The sequence below is a fragment of the Scyliorhinus torazame genome, chromosome 10 (genome assembly GCF_047496885.1).
Source record: "Scyliorhinus torazame isolate Kashiwa2021f chromosome 10, sScyTor2.1, whole genome shotgun sequence".
In the NCBI taxonomy this organism is placed as follows: Eukaryota; Metazoa; Chordata; class Chondrichthyes; order Carcharhiniformes; family Scyliorhinidae; genus Scyliorhinus; species Scyliorhinus torazame.
In genome coordinates, this window is record NC_092716.1 from 257286286 (window position 1) to 257300098 (window position 13813).

Below are 13813 nucleotides of genomic sequence, written 5' to 3' on the forward strand. Positions count from 1 at the left end.
CGGAGCACTGCTCCTTCCTCAGTTGAATTCACCTGAGGAAGGAGCAGTGCTCCGAAAGCTAGTGTTTGAAACAAACCTGTTGGACTTTAACCTGGTGTTGTAAGACTCCTCACTTATAATCATAATTGAGCCCCACAAAATGATGGAATTGATTCATGACTTTCAACAATTCTTCTCTAATTAGTTGCTGCACTTCACATTATGCAAGGTTTTACTTCAGCAAGCAAATACTAATTTAATTAGCCAATTAATTGCCAATTACAAACCAATTACTCATCAAGCACTTCCCAATCAATGGGAAGTGTGGAAATCAATGTGTGCATTACATTGTGTCAAGTGTATCCAGAAAATATGAAATAGAATCAGTTTTACCACTGCAAGCAATTCGATTTACATCTTAAATGAAATTAATTTAAATATGATCATTTGAACTTTATGAACGGGTTCAACGAGGGTATGGATCCAGGATGATTGATTGTTGAGACCAGTGCTGGCTGAAGCTGAATTACAAGGTGCAATTTCACCAATGGTCTACACACAAAACAGCATTTCCCAGGACAAATCGTGTTAGAGCAACGGGATAACGATGCTGTGAAACCTAAAATGGATTGAATAAATGTCCTTCAACGAAGCCCCTGGGAAGGGATGGACTTACTGGATCAGCTTCCAAAAATAAAATACTTCTGTCAGGTTTTTGCACATGCCATATCTTGAAGATTTTTGTAGGTCATTCGTATCGTTCGCTATGCAAACTTGTGTTCATTCCTAATTTCTGACACACTGAGTCACTCTTGTGTTTTGTCAGTGGCTATTTTAAGTTGAGCGTTTATTGTCGCGTCACAAATTGCTCGGCCCTCAGGTCCCGCAGAGAAAGGATTTAAATTGGACTCTTAGCGCTGAGAGGGTGACTTGAGAATCCGATTACTGTGGGGAATCCTCACAAGGACAGCATTTGATTCAGTATCAGGTAAGGTAAATCCATCTTATTTCTAAGGCAATTTTTCAGAACCAATTCTAATTTGATTTGTAGCACTTTCCCCCGGCAATATTTCACAAAGTAGCTGCTGGCGTACATTTCCATTATAGTGGAATGCTTTGCAGCATTTTACTCGCTGTCCATAAGTGAACTGATGCAAGGACAATTGTAATAAATGTAATTAACGCCTCTTAAAATGGAAAGCGCAGGATTGTAACTGGGTCTGCCTTAGCAGTGGCTTCTAGGCTGGGGACAGATTGTGTTTGGAGGGGGAAAAATAACCAGGATTCCTCCTCCTAATCACGATATAGCAACATCTACTGGGGTGCCTGTGTGTGTGCGCGAATGTCGCGCAGAACAGAGACACATCCTGCTGTTCTGTCCTTCACGGTTGGGTAGTTTGCCAAGTCTCACCACGGATGCTCGCGCATGAATAATGACAATCTGACTCCAGACGATGCTGGGAGCTGTGTTGCCCAGGGGTGGAGGAGAGAGAATTATTTCAAATAAACTGTGTGGAATTAGTATTTTGGAAAACTAGTGTGTGTTGTGACTAACGAGTGTATGGACAAACCACACATGTTTCCTCCTACTTGTTGTCCTTGAGTTCTGATTCTGCCACCAGCAAATCCCCATCATGAGTTGCTGGTGACTTTCAGGTGGAAGAGGCAAACTTCAACCTAATAAAGAGTAAAGGTGCTCACCAGCTGCATAAACACAGCCAAAGTTCAGACTGGAAAGGTTTCTTCAAACTGTGCCACTGTGTGTATTTAATAGCCAAAATTCCTGATTATTACCTGTAGCTTTTTCAGTATTTTTCAAATGCCCAATTGGGAACAGTACTCTGAGCCTCCACGTACACACAATACATTTGCAAGGTGGTGTAACCCAGGCATTTTCAAAGTGGGAGTCGCGACCTGCAGGTGGGTCATGGGCGGAAGTTGGGAGGGTCGCAGAGCCACTCGCGGATGTGCATGCGCAGAAGCACGCGAGAAGTACTGCCTTCTCCTGACGTCGGCTCGCTGACGCAGAAGATTTTTTAAAAAATTCTTTGTAATAGAACATAGAACATTACAGCGCAGTACAGGCCCTTCGGCCCTCGATGTTGCGAGGCAGTGAGCAGGTCACGTGCCCCGAACGCTGATGTCACGTGCTTTGGGTGTGATTGCAAATCCTCCATGGTCTGAGGTAAGAGAAAATGGTGGGTCCCGAAGGTCGGCCGGCATGGGTCCCGAAGGTTGGCCGCTTGGTGAAAGCGGGTCACCGGAAAAAACGTTTGAAAAACTCTGGTGTAAACCCATCTTCGTTATTGTCAACTTTGCTAATTCTGTCTCTGCTGGATTAGCCCAGCAGCTAATTTTTACTACATTGAGGTATAAATATTGGTTTGTTCCTTAAAATTAATAATTAGGAATCAAAAAATTTCAAATAAGAACTGACTTTAATCAGCATTTTCATTGGAGTGTGAAATTGAGATTTGCTCATATGTTGCCTGCTTGGAGGCAGGGCCTTGGCTGCTACTGATGCTTCTTCGGAACTGTTTTCTTGGCAATGATGGTATGCCATTGCCTTCTGCTCTTGGGGACAGGGCGTGGAGGCAAGGTCCACCTCGGCAGAATGGGAATGAAACATGCCACTGTTGTTGTGGAGCCACTCGGTCATCAAGCTGGCTTAGTGCATTGGGGCTAATTAGCTGTGTCTTATACACAGGCGGCATTAAATACACACCGTGGCACAGTTTGAAGAAACCTTTCCGGTCAGAAACTGGACAGAAATGATAAACATCAATATAGCTGTTCATTTTAGTCACGGGCTGTAATATTTGACCATGGGCTATGGGGAAGTGTGTGCAGCAACAAGTATTTCTCTAGCCCTGTTTTTTACTGCAGTGAACAATCCCAAAGAGGCCCCGTTTGGAGCTTTGGTTTAGTGCAGGAAAGGCACCAGATTGTGTAATAGCCGAGCACCAGAAGGCTCCTGTTCCTGAGAATTAACCAAATGTCAGAGGGCGTATGGGATTTAAAACACAATAATTTTATTCCTTTCCTACACGGCTAATGTGCAGAGTGGACAGAGCGAGCCCTTAATCAGTGGGCACAGTGGTTAGCTGGGACCCAGGTTCGATTCCCCGCTGGGTCACTGTCTGTGTGGAGTCTGCACGTTCTCCCCGTGTCTACATGGGTTTCCTCCGGGTGCTCCGGTTTCCTCCCTCGCTACTGAAAGACGTACTGTTAGGTGAATTGGACATTCTGAATTCTCCCTCAGTGTACCTGAACAGCTGCCGGAATGTGGGGATGAGGGGATTTTCACAGTAACATCATTGCAGTGTTAATGTAAAACCTACTTGTGACAATAATAAAGATTATTATTATTATTATTATTATTAATCCATCTCCTTGCTTGCTCCAAATACCAATTCATGGACCCCACAAGAGAGACATACTAGATCCAAGTTGACAAGGGGACACATTGCACCTAATCTTGGGCTCGATCCAGTGTTTTGATATTGGCCAAAATGGCGAGAAGCCCACGGATGTCAAATGAGAGGGTAGAATTGTGATACATACCAGAGTTGAGTAGCCTGCCAACACCCATTGGCTAGGCAAGGGGAAAATCATACCTTGGGTGAGGTAGGCATGGCTGCAGGGTGCCTCCTATATGGGTTATCATTGGGATATTATCTGGAATGTATTACATACTGGGTATACTAAATCTCAGTAAATTGCAGTGAGCTATGCTAAATACTCTAGTTACATGTGTTTTTCAAGGGAATAAGCACAAAAATTGCCTGAAAACAAAAGTGACCCTCCCACTATAAAGTGTAGCCGGTTAAAATGGCTAACTCCCGATTAGAATGGCCAAACCCCGATTTTAAAATGGAAGAGGCTGATGGGAAAATCAGCCAACCGGACTCAAACAGGCAGCTGCAGGTAAAACAGTGTATTCTCTTCTGGGGAGGCCAGACAGAATCGATACCTGCAGCCATCAACATAACAGCACACCAGCCATCTGAATACTAATCCGCAATCCCCGGGAACAATATGCTACAAATTAGACACACAAAGCCAACCCAGACTTTTCGGCGCCAGCAGGAGCCTACACAAAAGAGAGGTGAACGACCACCCCAAAACCGCCCATCGATCAAGGAATCGCTCCAGCATTGGAGAATATCGAACCAAGTGATTGGGACCAGGTACAGGGTCCACCCCGAAAGGCCGGAAGCCCCTGGGGACTATAAGAATAGGGTCCAAGTTCAAATCTACCCTTCTTCTCCTCTCTCGACCCTTCGAGACCCTTCTGCTGACCTTCCACAACAGCCGCGAGAACCATAAGTCTTACTCCAACGCTCGCTATGAGATAGGCACTCCTGACTATCGACCTGTACCCGCTTTGAATCCCGCAGGCTCAGAACCCATACGAAAGGCCATTCATTTCCCTGACCTGGTGGGCCATTTCCAAAGTTCAGTATTGGCCTGTTAGTTGTAGGAAGTAGCTTAGATGTAGAATTAATGTATAAGTATTGATTACTGCATATAATAAATGTGCGTTGATTTAACTCTTACTAAGCGGTGTTGGATTATTGATCATTACTCGGACTTGAACCACGTGGCGGTATCAGAAAGGTACCTGGTGACTCGAGCAAAGGTGATAGAATAAGAGCAATTAAACTAAGGCTAAAACGAGCAACAAAAGGTCCATAGAATCCCTACAGTGCAGAATGAGGCCATTCAGCCCATCGCGTCCACACCGACCCTCTGAAAGAGCATTCTACCTAGGCCCACGTCCCCACCCTATCCCTGTAACCCCACCTAACCCGCAAGTTTTTGGGCTGTGGGAGAAAACCGGAGCACCCGGACAACACCCACACAGACTCAGTGTGAACGTGCAAACTCCAGACACAAGACCGTTAACTAAGGCGGGAATTGAACCCGGGTCCCTGGCGCTGTGAGGCAGCAGTGCTAGCTACTGCTGCCTTTCTTGCAATTTCTTTACATCATTGGATAAATCATCTAAGCCTTGTTGTGGCTTGTTACCCATAACCCTTTAAGATCAGTTTTGTAATCGTTCCTTTATGATTCGTATTATTTTGTATAAGTATAGCATTTATTAAATCATCCGCACAAAACAGACTTGCATTAGAGAATAAAGGAGTGATAGAAATGTTTCGTTTCATAAACTCATCAACCATTGACCATTTCCGTGTATAAAAAGGAATGCTAATTAACTCTGTACTGGGCATTCTGCGAACAAAATAACACCTTTCAAAGTCACACTTTCTTATTTTTTTTTGTTATTGCAAAAAATTGCACTTGTAGAGTAGACAACGGCCGCAATTCAACGGAAAATAAATCTTTACAGTACCCAATTCTTTGGGCAATTTAGCGTGGCCAATCCACCTACCCTGCACATTCATTTTTTATTTTTGGTTTGTGGGGGTGAGACCCACGCAGACATGGGGAGAATGTATTCAAAAAAATCTATATCTGGCTTTGGGTGCAATTAACGGGATGTTTCTCTGCATCATGCAGTGCTCATAAACACTCTACTATTCACCGGCACTTTGCTGTTTTCTTTTTTGTCTCGAGATGTTTCTCTTCGCCAAGGCTGCACTTGAGCCGTTTCCTGCTGGCGGGCCCAACAGGAAAGGCAATTGTAGGTCAAGAGGCCATTTTGGAGGGCTGCCCTGATCTTTTTCTCTTCTCTCTTTTTCCCCCCCCAAACCGGTAAGCCCTCCTGGGCCTGACCCCTGGCACAATGCCTGGCTGCTGGAGTGTGCCAGCGTACCCTGACAACCCAGGCATTTCTAATGGCCTCTGTGCACCCCCCCCCCACCCCGGTACCATAAGACTGGTCCACGTTTGTGGAAACCAGTACTAAACGTCGCCTTTGCAAGGTCTCCAGGCGTTGGGCCCCAGGCGCAGGAAAATCCCGCGATGTATATTTAAATGAGCTGAATTAAATATGCAGATCTGGATCACGGCCAGTGAGGGCGCAGTCGAGATAGCAAAGTCTCGTGAGGCCTTTTTGAGCGTCACAAATCTCGTGTGATTCAATTGCCTCGTCCCAACACCCATGTCGAGCGCAACAAGGCTGCTAAATTGCGCCTAACACTTATTTTTAAAAAAAATATTTTTATTCTTTTTCACATTTTCTCCCAAATTTGCACCCACCAACAATAAACAATAAGCAGTAATGAATGCAATGTCAATCCCCAGATCAATAACAACGATCCTATCCTCCCACCAAACCTCCAAATATTAGCCTGCATGTTAACATAAACAAATGACAAAAAGGAATCCCCCATAGTCACCATTAACACACGCAGCCCCCCCTACCCCCCAATTAATGTTCGATGTTATCCAGTTCTTCAATGTGAATATCTGAAAATTCAATAAGTCTAAAATCTGTGTAAAAATGCTTGGTTGCCTTTATTGCCTCCTACCAACAGTACACAGCTAAAAGATGTCAACTTTGAAGAGCACAATCTGTATGCCTATTTATATATTTAGCAAAGTTTATTATTCAAAGAAAGTTCTAGGATTCTCGACTGTCTGCCAGTATTTTGAAGTCTGGAAGTGCACCTTGAATAAATTAAGAACTGCAGACATTCAGAGCTGATATTTTTGTTACAAGGCCAAATGGAAACTTAATTTTGGCCATGGACATTGAAATGCCTCCGTTAAATTTGAGGAGGCCAGAGTATAAATAGGGTACAGTATATGTTTTCCTGTAGTGTAGAACAGGGGATTTGTAATGGGGAAATGACTTCAACACTGATATTTATTATCCTCAACATGTTACACATGTCACTTAGAAAAAGATTTTTGTCATTGACATTCAGATTTTCTTCACCTTTGGAAGCTTGGGTCACTATGTGTGGACTCTGCATGTTCTCCCTGTATGTGTGTGGGTTTCCTCCGGGTGCTCCGGTTTCCTCCCACAGTCCAAAGATGTGCGGATTAGGTGGATTGCCATGCTAAATTGCCCTTGGTGTCCAAAGAAAGGTTAATTGGGGTTGCTGAGTTAAGGGATAGGGTGGAGAAAGCGTGGGCTTGAGTGGGGTGCTCATTCCAAGGGCCGGTGAAGACTCGATGGGACGAATGGCCTCCTGCACTGTAAATTCTGTGATTTTAGAAACCTGACCTGTTTTGAGGTGTAACAGAAGTTAGTCAAGGTTCCCCCTCCTGATGCCCAGAAATAGTTCCCCATCTTTATTGGACATATCATGACACACTTAATTAGTCCTTGCTGTGATGTCCCCATGAGTAAAGAGACTTGATGCTTCAGTTTGGCCACTAGACTGAGTCCAGATCCTGCTGATTCTGATCTTCTGCCTATTATGTTCTTAACTCAGCCATTAACAGATATGTCGGAATAGTCTGAGAACTTTCTAGGCCTGCAGAGAAATATTTTAGCCTCTCTTGCATGCAGCTTTTATAATGTACAATCTGAATTTAAGAAGATTGATATCAAACTACAGCCAACTCTCTCAATTCAACGTGGGTCTCACATTTCACATTATGCTGTGCCTCCACAGTCTGACTTGGCCTCTATCTTATAATGGCCATCCAGGCCTCGTCTGGATCTTCTCTAACCCAGTCTTCTTCAGTTAGCTTGTAAGGGTGTTGGCAGAGGATAGGTGATGTTCAAACTTTTTTTCCCGGGACCACTTTTACCAACTGGCGGACTTGCGGGACCCACGCTGGTTGACCTTCGCGACATGCCATTATTGCTTACCTTTAATGTGGCAGATGAGCCTGCTTGGTCCTCACGATCTCACTTGCTTCGTCATTCAATGATCCAATTCCACTGAGGACTTCAGCTGACGTGTTTGTTCTCGCTGAATCCTTCAGAAGGTTTGTCCTCGAACTCGGTCTTCAAATGCCTTTGAAAATTTTAGGGTTTTAAACTTTCATTTGCCAGTACTTCCCTGCATATGAAACACCCGTTTTTTGCATTGGCATAATTAAAGCCACACCTCAATAAATCATCTTTCCGCTGCTCCCGATTTCCGTTTCTTCTGATTTGTTTGTTTAGACAGAAGCTCTGGAGCTCAGCGTACAGCTCACACCAGCACTGCTTTGTCCTGCTGTGGACTCTCCTGGGAAACTCTCTCCAGCAGGTTCAGTTGTGAGATCCTGGCCCGATCTTCCTAATGACAAAATGATCCATCTTCAGTTCTCCACACAGTCCTGTTGCCTTGCTTGCTCGTACCTAGGAAATTAGGGAATGTCTCCTCCGTGATTTTGCACCCATAAGCGGATATACAGGGTGTGCCGGGTGCATCACCTACTCTCTGGCGGATAGACTCCATCGTTCATATTTAAAAGCCCGGACATGGCCAGCATTCTTTTTTTTTTTTTACTTTAAAACTTTATTTCCAATACCTAATTTTTCCAACTTTATGGCTGATGGAATAGCAAGTTCTGACGCATAGCTCTATTGTAGAAGCACCTTCAAATAAGCATGTCTACCACTGGTATACTGACATGCTGTGTTCTCAAATGAGTATACCACTGGGCCCCTTAGCCCGACTCAGAGGGTGGGTTTAAGTCCGCTTATTTAGGTTGATGGAGCACTGAGTGAGTGTCTGTCTTTCAACTGAGATATTAACAAGGCTACCATCATGTTACTGTTTGCAGGATCTTGTGTACAATTTGCTCCATCTCTTGCATTACGACTGTAACTACATTTAAAGTATTTAATTGGTTATACAGCACTTTGTCGCAGGTATAAGGACAGCTGTACTTCAGTGTGTTTCACTGAGATGTAATCTTAAGATGTCAGCCTCCAGGGGTAGCCTCATGTCATGGTCACATGACTACAGAAAGTCAGAGGTGTCAATCAGACTGGTTACATTTCAAACCCTAAACAATAACCCCCCCCCCCCCCCTCCTGTTCATGGTGAACTAAAGCTACAAACATTCCCTTTTTTCCAGAAAACAAAATACATGATTGTCTGTACCATCCTGATTGCCTGCACCATCAGAGTTTCCCAACGTGCATTAACACTTTTTTGTTTTACTAATCAGTTACTGTACATGCAATGCACATAGGCCAGAACTTCCTGGCTGTTCATGCTGATGGGATCTTCCCCGCGGGTTTATGGCAGCAAGAGGTGCATTAAACAGGAAATCCTGTTGAATGCAGTGGGGTCAGAGGAAGTGTAGCCCTAGTGGTCATGATAGTAGTGGCTGTACATCTGGGTGATGTTCCTTATCTGTGTCGTTCCTGTGGCTTTTGTTGCCTTGGTGACTATTATTGTTCTATTGGGGAAACGTGGACCTCTGGGATTGGGAAGGGCAGCACGATAGCAGTGTGGATAGCACAATTGCTTCACAGCTCCAGGGTCCCTGGTTCGATTCCCGGCTTGGGTCACTGTCTGTGCGGAGTCTGCACATCCTCCCCGTGTCTGTGTGGGTTTCCTCCCGGGTGCTCCGGTTTCCTCCCACAGTCCAAAGATGTGCAGGTTAGGTGGATTGGCCGTGATAAATTGCCCATAGTGTCCAAAATTGCCCTTAGTGTTGGGTGGGGTTACTGGGTTATGGGGATAGGATGAAGGTGTGGACCTTGGGTAGGGTGCTCTTTCCAAGAGCTGGTGCAGACTCGATGGGCCGAATGGCCTCCTTCTGCACTGTAAATTCTATGAATCTATGATTGTTCTGTACTCAGTCCAGCTGGTGACATTCCTTATTCCTTCTCTCCAAATGGCCAGTTGCTGTGAATACGCAGCTTCACGAGTGCGCGTGCCTGCGGTTGGTGTTTTTCAACCCTGGCTCTTTCCTCCTAATTGTTTGGTCCGATCTTGCACCGCTTGATTCATTGAAGACCCGGGCATTTTGTTGGAGGTGTAAGATCAGTGTTTTTTCCAACTTTTTTGCCTGGGACCCATTTTTACCAGCTAGGTGGCAGAGTCTTGAACTATGACCTGGATTATATCCTCTGGAATTCTCATCCCAAACTTTTCCAGTACCAAGGATGCTTTCTGGCCCCATCATACCTGTACCAGTTCTGTTGAATTAATCCCACTCTCCTGCATATTTTCCCCATAGCACTGATCATTTTCTTTTTTTTCAAATTCAACATTTCCTTTTGAAAGTTACCATTGAATCTACTTTCCTTTCAGGCAAGTGTTCCTTGCAACTCTCTCTTTGCCAATTATCTTAAATCTCTGTCTGATTGTTACTGACCATCCAGCCAGCAGATCCCAATTCTCCTTAACTACTGTAGCGCACAAAGACTCCGAGAGACGAATAGAGTGAAGTCGATGAGGCTTTATTCAGCGTGATTGTTCCCCCGCAGTTCAGTAGTAGACTGCCTGCGGGGGAGGACTCCTGGTACTTATACTCCGCCTTCAGGGCGGAGCTAGAGGTCAACATCCAACCAGGACCCGGGATCTGTCAGCCAATGACATCACGGCTTCACAGTCCCACATGACCCCTAATGCATACTACCACATTCACCCCTTGTTAAAATTAACCCGGCGGGGTGATGCTTCGCATGGTGGTAAGGGTTTACAAGGCTGGTCCTGGGAGGAAAACTTTTGCATGTTATTACAGTATGTACAAGGTTTTTTTTTTTTTGTTTCGAACTATTTACTGTAATCGTCAGGAAAAAAAAAAACAATGTTCTCGTTAAAAGTCCACATATTGTAGTGTTAGATCGACGCCACGAGTCGGTCGGGTGGTTTGGTCGTCCGTGTCGATCGCCTCGGCCCCGGTGGTGGTGGTGGTGCTTGTTCCGGTGTTGTCGACTCCGGGAGCCTTACGGTTTCAGCTTGGGCTTCACTCCTGGTTGGGCCTGGGAGGAGGACCGATCCTCCTGGGAAGGGGGCGGTCGCGGGGTGCGGCGGTGGCAGGAAGGGGGTGATTGGTGTCGGGGGTGTGTGTGTGTTGCCGGCGGGCGCCAGATCTCGCAGGGAGACCGTGTCCTGTCAGCCGTCGGGGTACTCCACGTAAGCGTACTGCGGGTTCGCGTGAAGGAGGTGAACCCTTTCGACCAACGGGTCCGACTTGTGCGCCCGCACATGTTTTCGGAGCAAGATGGGTCCTGGGGCCGCCAGCCAGGTCGGCAGCGACGTTCCAGAGGAGGACTTCCTGGGGAAGACAAGGAGGCGCTCATGAGGCGTTTGGTTAGTGCTAGTACAGAGAAGTGACCGGATGGAGTGGAGGGCGTCCGGGAGGACCTCCTGCCACCGTGAAACTGGGAGGTCCCTGGACCGTAGGGCCAGTAGGACGGTCTTCCAGACCGTGCCGTTCTCCCTCTCTACTTGCCCGTTCCCCCGGGGGTTGTAGCTGGTCGTCCTGCTCGAGGCTATACCGTTGCTGAGCAGGAACTGGCGCAGCTCGTCACTCATGAAAGAGGACCCCCTGTCGCTGTGGACGTATGCGGGGCAACCGAACAGTGTGAATATGGTGTTCAGGGCTTTAATGACTGTGGCCGCGGTCATGTCAGAGCAGGGGATGGCGAATGGGAAGTGGGAGTACTCGTCCACCACATTAAGGAAGTATATGTTGCGGTCGGTGGAGGGGAGGGGTCCTTTGAAATCCAGACTAAGGCGTTCAAAGGGGCGGGAAGCCTTAATCAGGTATGCACCATCCGGCCTGAAAATACGGTTTGCACTCTGCGCAGATGTGGCAGTTCCTTGTGACTGTACGGACCTCCTCTAAAGAGTATGGGAGGTTGCGGGACTTAATAAAGTGGTAGAACCGAGTGACCCCCCGGGTGGCAGAGGTCCTCGTGGAGGGTTTGGAGGCGGTTAATTTGTGCGTTGGCACATGTGCCGCGGGATAGGGCATCGGACGGCTCGTTCAGCTTCCGGGACGATACAAGATCTCGTAGTTGAAGGTGGAGAGCTCGATCCTCCACCTTAAGATCTTGTCGTTTTTGATTTTGCCCCGCTGTGCATTATCGAACATGAAGGCTACCGACCGTTGGTCCGTGAGGAGAGTGAATCTCCTGCCGGCCAGGTAATGCCTCCAATGTCGCACCGCTTCCACTATGGCTTGGGCTTCCTTTTCCACTGAGGAGTGGCGGATTTCTGAAGCGTGGAGGGTTCGGGAGAAAAAGGCCACGGGTCTGCCCGCTTGGTTAAGGGTGGCCGCCAGAGCTACGTCGGAGGCGTCGCTCTCGACCTGGAAGGGGAGGGATTCGTCGATGGCACGCATCGTGGCCTTTGCGATATCCGCTTTGATGCGGCTGAAGGCCTGGCAAGCCTCTGTCGACAGAGGGAAGGTCGTGGTCTGTATTAGGGGGGCGGGCCTTGTCTGCGTACTGGGGGACCCACTGGGCGTAGTATGAAAAGAACCCCAGGCAGCGTTTTAGGGCTTTTGAGCAGTGCGGGAGGGGAAATTCCATGAGGGCGCGCATACGTTCGGGGTCGGGGCCTATTATCCCATTGCGCACTACGTAGCCCAGGATGGCTAGCCGGTTTGTGCTAAAAACGCACTTGTCCTCGTTGTACGTGAGGTTCAAGGCTTTAGCGGTCTGGAGGAATTTTTGGAGGTTGGCGTCGTGGTCCTGCTGGTCGTGGCCGCAGATGGTTACATTGTCGAGATACGGGAACGTGGCCCGTAACCCGTGTTGATCAACCATTCGGTCCATCTCTCGTTGGAAGACCGAGACCCCGTTTGTGACGCCAAATGGGACCCTTAGGAAATGGTATAATCGCCCGTCTGCCTCGAAGGCTGTGTACTTGCGGTCACTTGGGCGGATGGGGAGCTGATGGTAGGCGGACTTGAGGTCCACGGTGGAGAAGACCTTATATTGGGCAATCCGATTGACTATGTCGGATATGCGGGGGAGAGGGTACGCGTCTAGTTGTGTGTACCTGTTGATGGTCTGGCTATAGTCTATGACCATCCTTTGCTTCTCCCCTGTCTTTACTACTACCACCTGTGCTCTCCAGGGACTATTGCTGGCCTGGATTATGCCTTCCTTTAGTAGCCGCTGGACTTCGGACCGAATGAAGGTCCGGTCCTGGGCGCTGCACCGTCTGCTCCTAGTGGCGATGGGTTTGCAATCTGGGGTGAGGTTCGCAAACAAGGATGGGGGTTGCACCTTGAGGGTTGCAAGGCCGCAGATAGTGAGTGGGGGTATTGGGCCGCCGAATTTGAAGGTTAGGCTCTGTAGATTGCACTGGAAGTCTAATCCCAGTAATGTGGGGGCGCAGAGTTGGGGAAGGATGTAGAGCCTGTAGTTTTTGAACTCCCTCCCTTGCACCGTTAGGGTAACTATGCAGAAGCCTTTGATCTGTACGGAGTGGGATCCTGCAGCTAGGGAAATCTTTTGTGCGCTGGGACGGATGGTCAAAGAACAGCGTCTTACCGTGTCGGGGTGGATAAAGCTCTCCGTGCTCTCGGAGTCGACCAGGCATGGTGTCTCGTGCCCGTTTATCAGCACCGTTGTCGTCTGGAGCGTCCGGGGCCGTGCTTGGTCCAGCGTCATTGAAGCCAGACGTGGTTGTAATGGTTGAGCGTTTTCTTCGAACCCCGTGGAGCCGTCGACACTGGGGTACGTTGTTGCCGTCCAAGATGGCGTCGGGGGTGAACAAGATGGCTGCCCCCATGCATCGCACATGGCTGGGGGGTCACAAGATGGCGGCGGGGGTGGACAAAATGGCCGCCCCCATGCGTCGCACAGGTCTGGGGTGGTCCAAGATGGCGGCACCCTTCCTCCCCTCGTGGTGGCCGGGACCCAAAATGACGGCGCCTGCGGGTCGCACATGGGGCGCTGGGGGGGTTGGGGAGCGTTAGGAACGCGCAGGGCTCCCTCTTCTCTGGGGACAGCGGTGGCCGGGACCCAAAGTGGTAGCGCTGGCGGGTCATACATGGGGCG

General features: G+C 47.9%; 1 protein-coding gene across 1 annotated transcript in view; it reads left to right on the forward strand.

Moving 5' to 3' along the window:
• The first annotated feature begins 709 nt into the window (after positions 1-709).
• The window catches only part of csrp3 (cysteine and glycine-rich protein 3 (cardiac LIM protein)), a 69773-nt gene continuing 56669 nt past the window's right edge, over positions 710-13813 (forward strand). Inside the window, exon 1 of the mRNA XM_072466715.1 lies at positions 710-967. The gene's annotated coding sequence lies outside the window, so the exon portion shown is untranslated. The remainder of the gene's footprint in view (positions 968-13813) is intronic.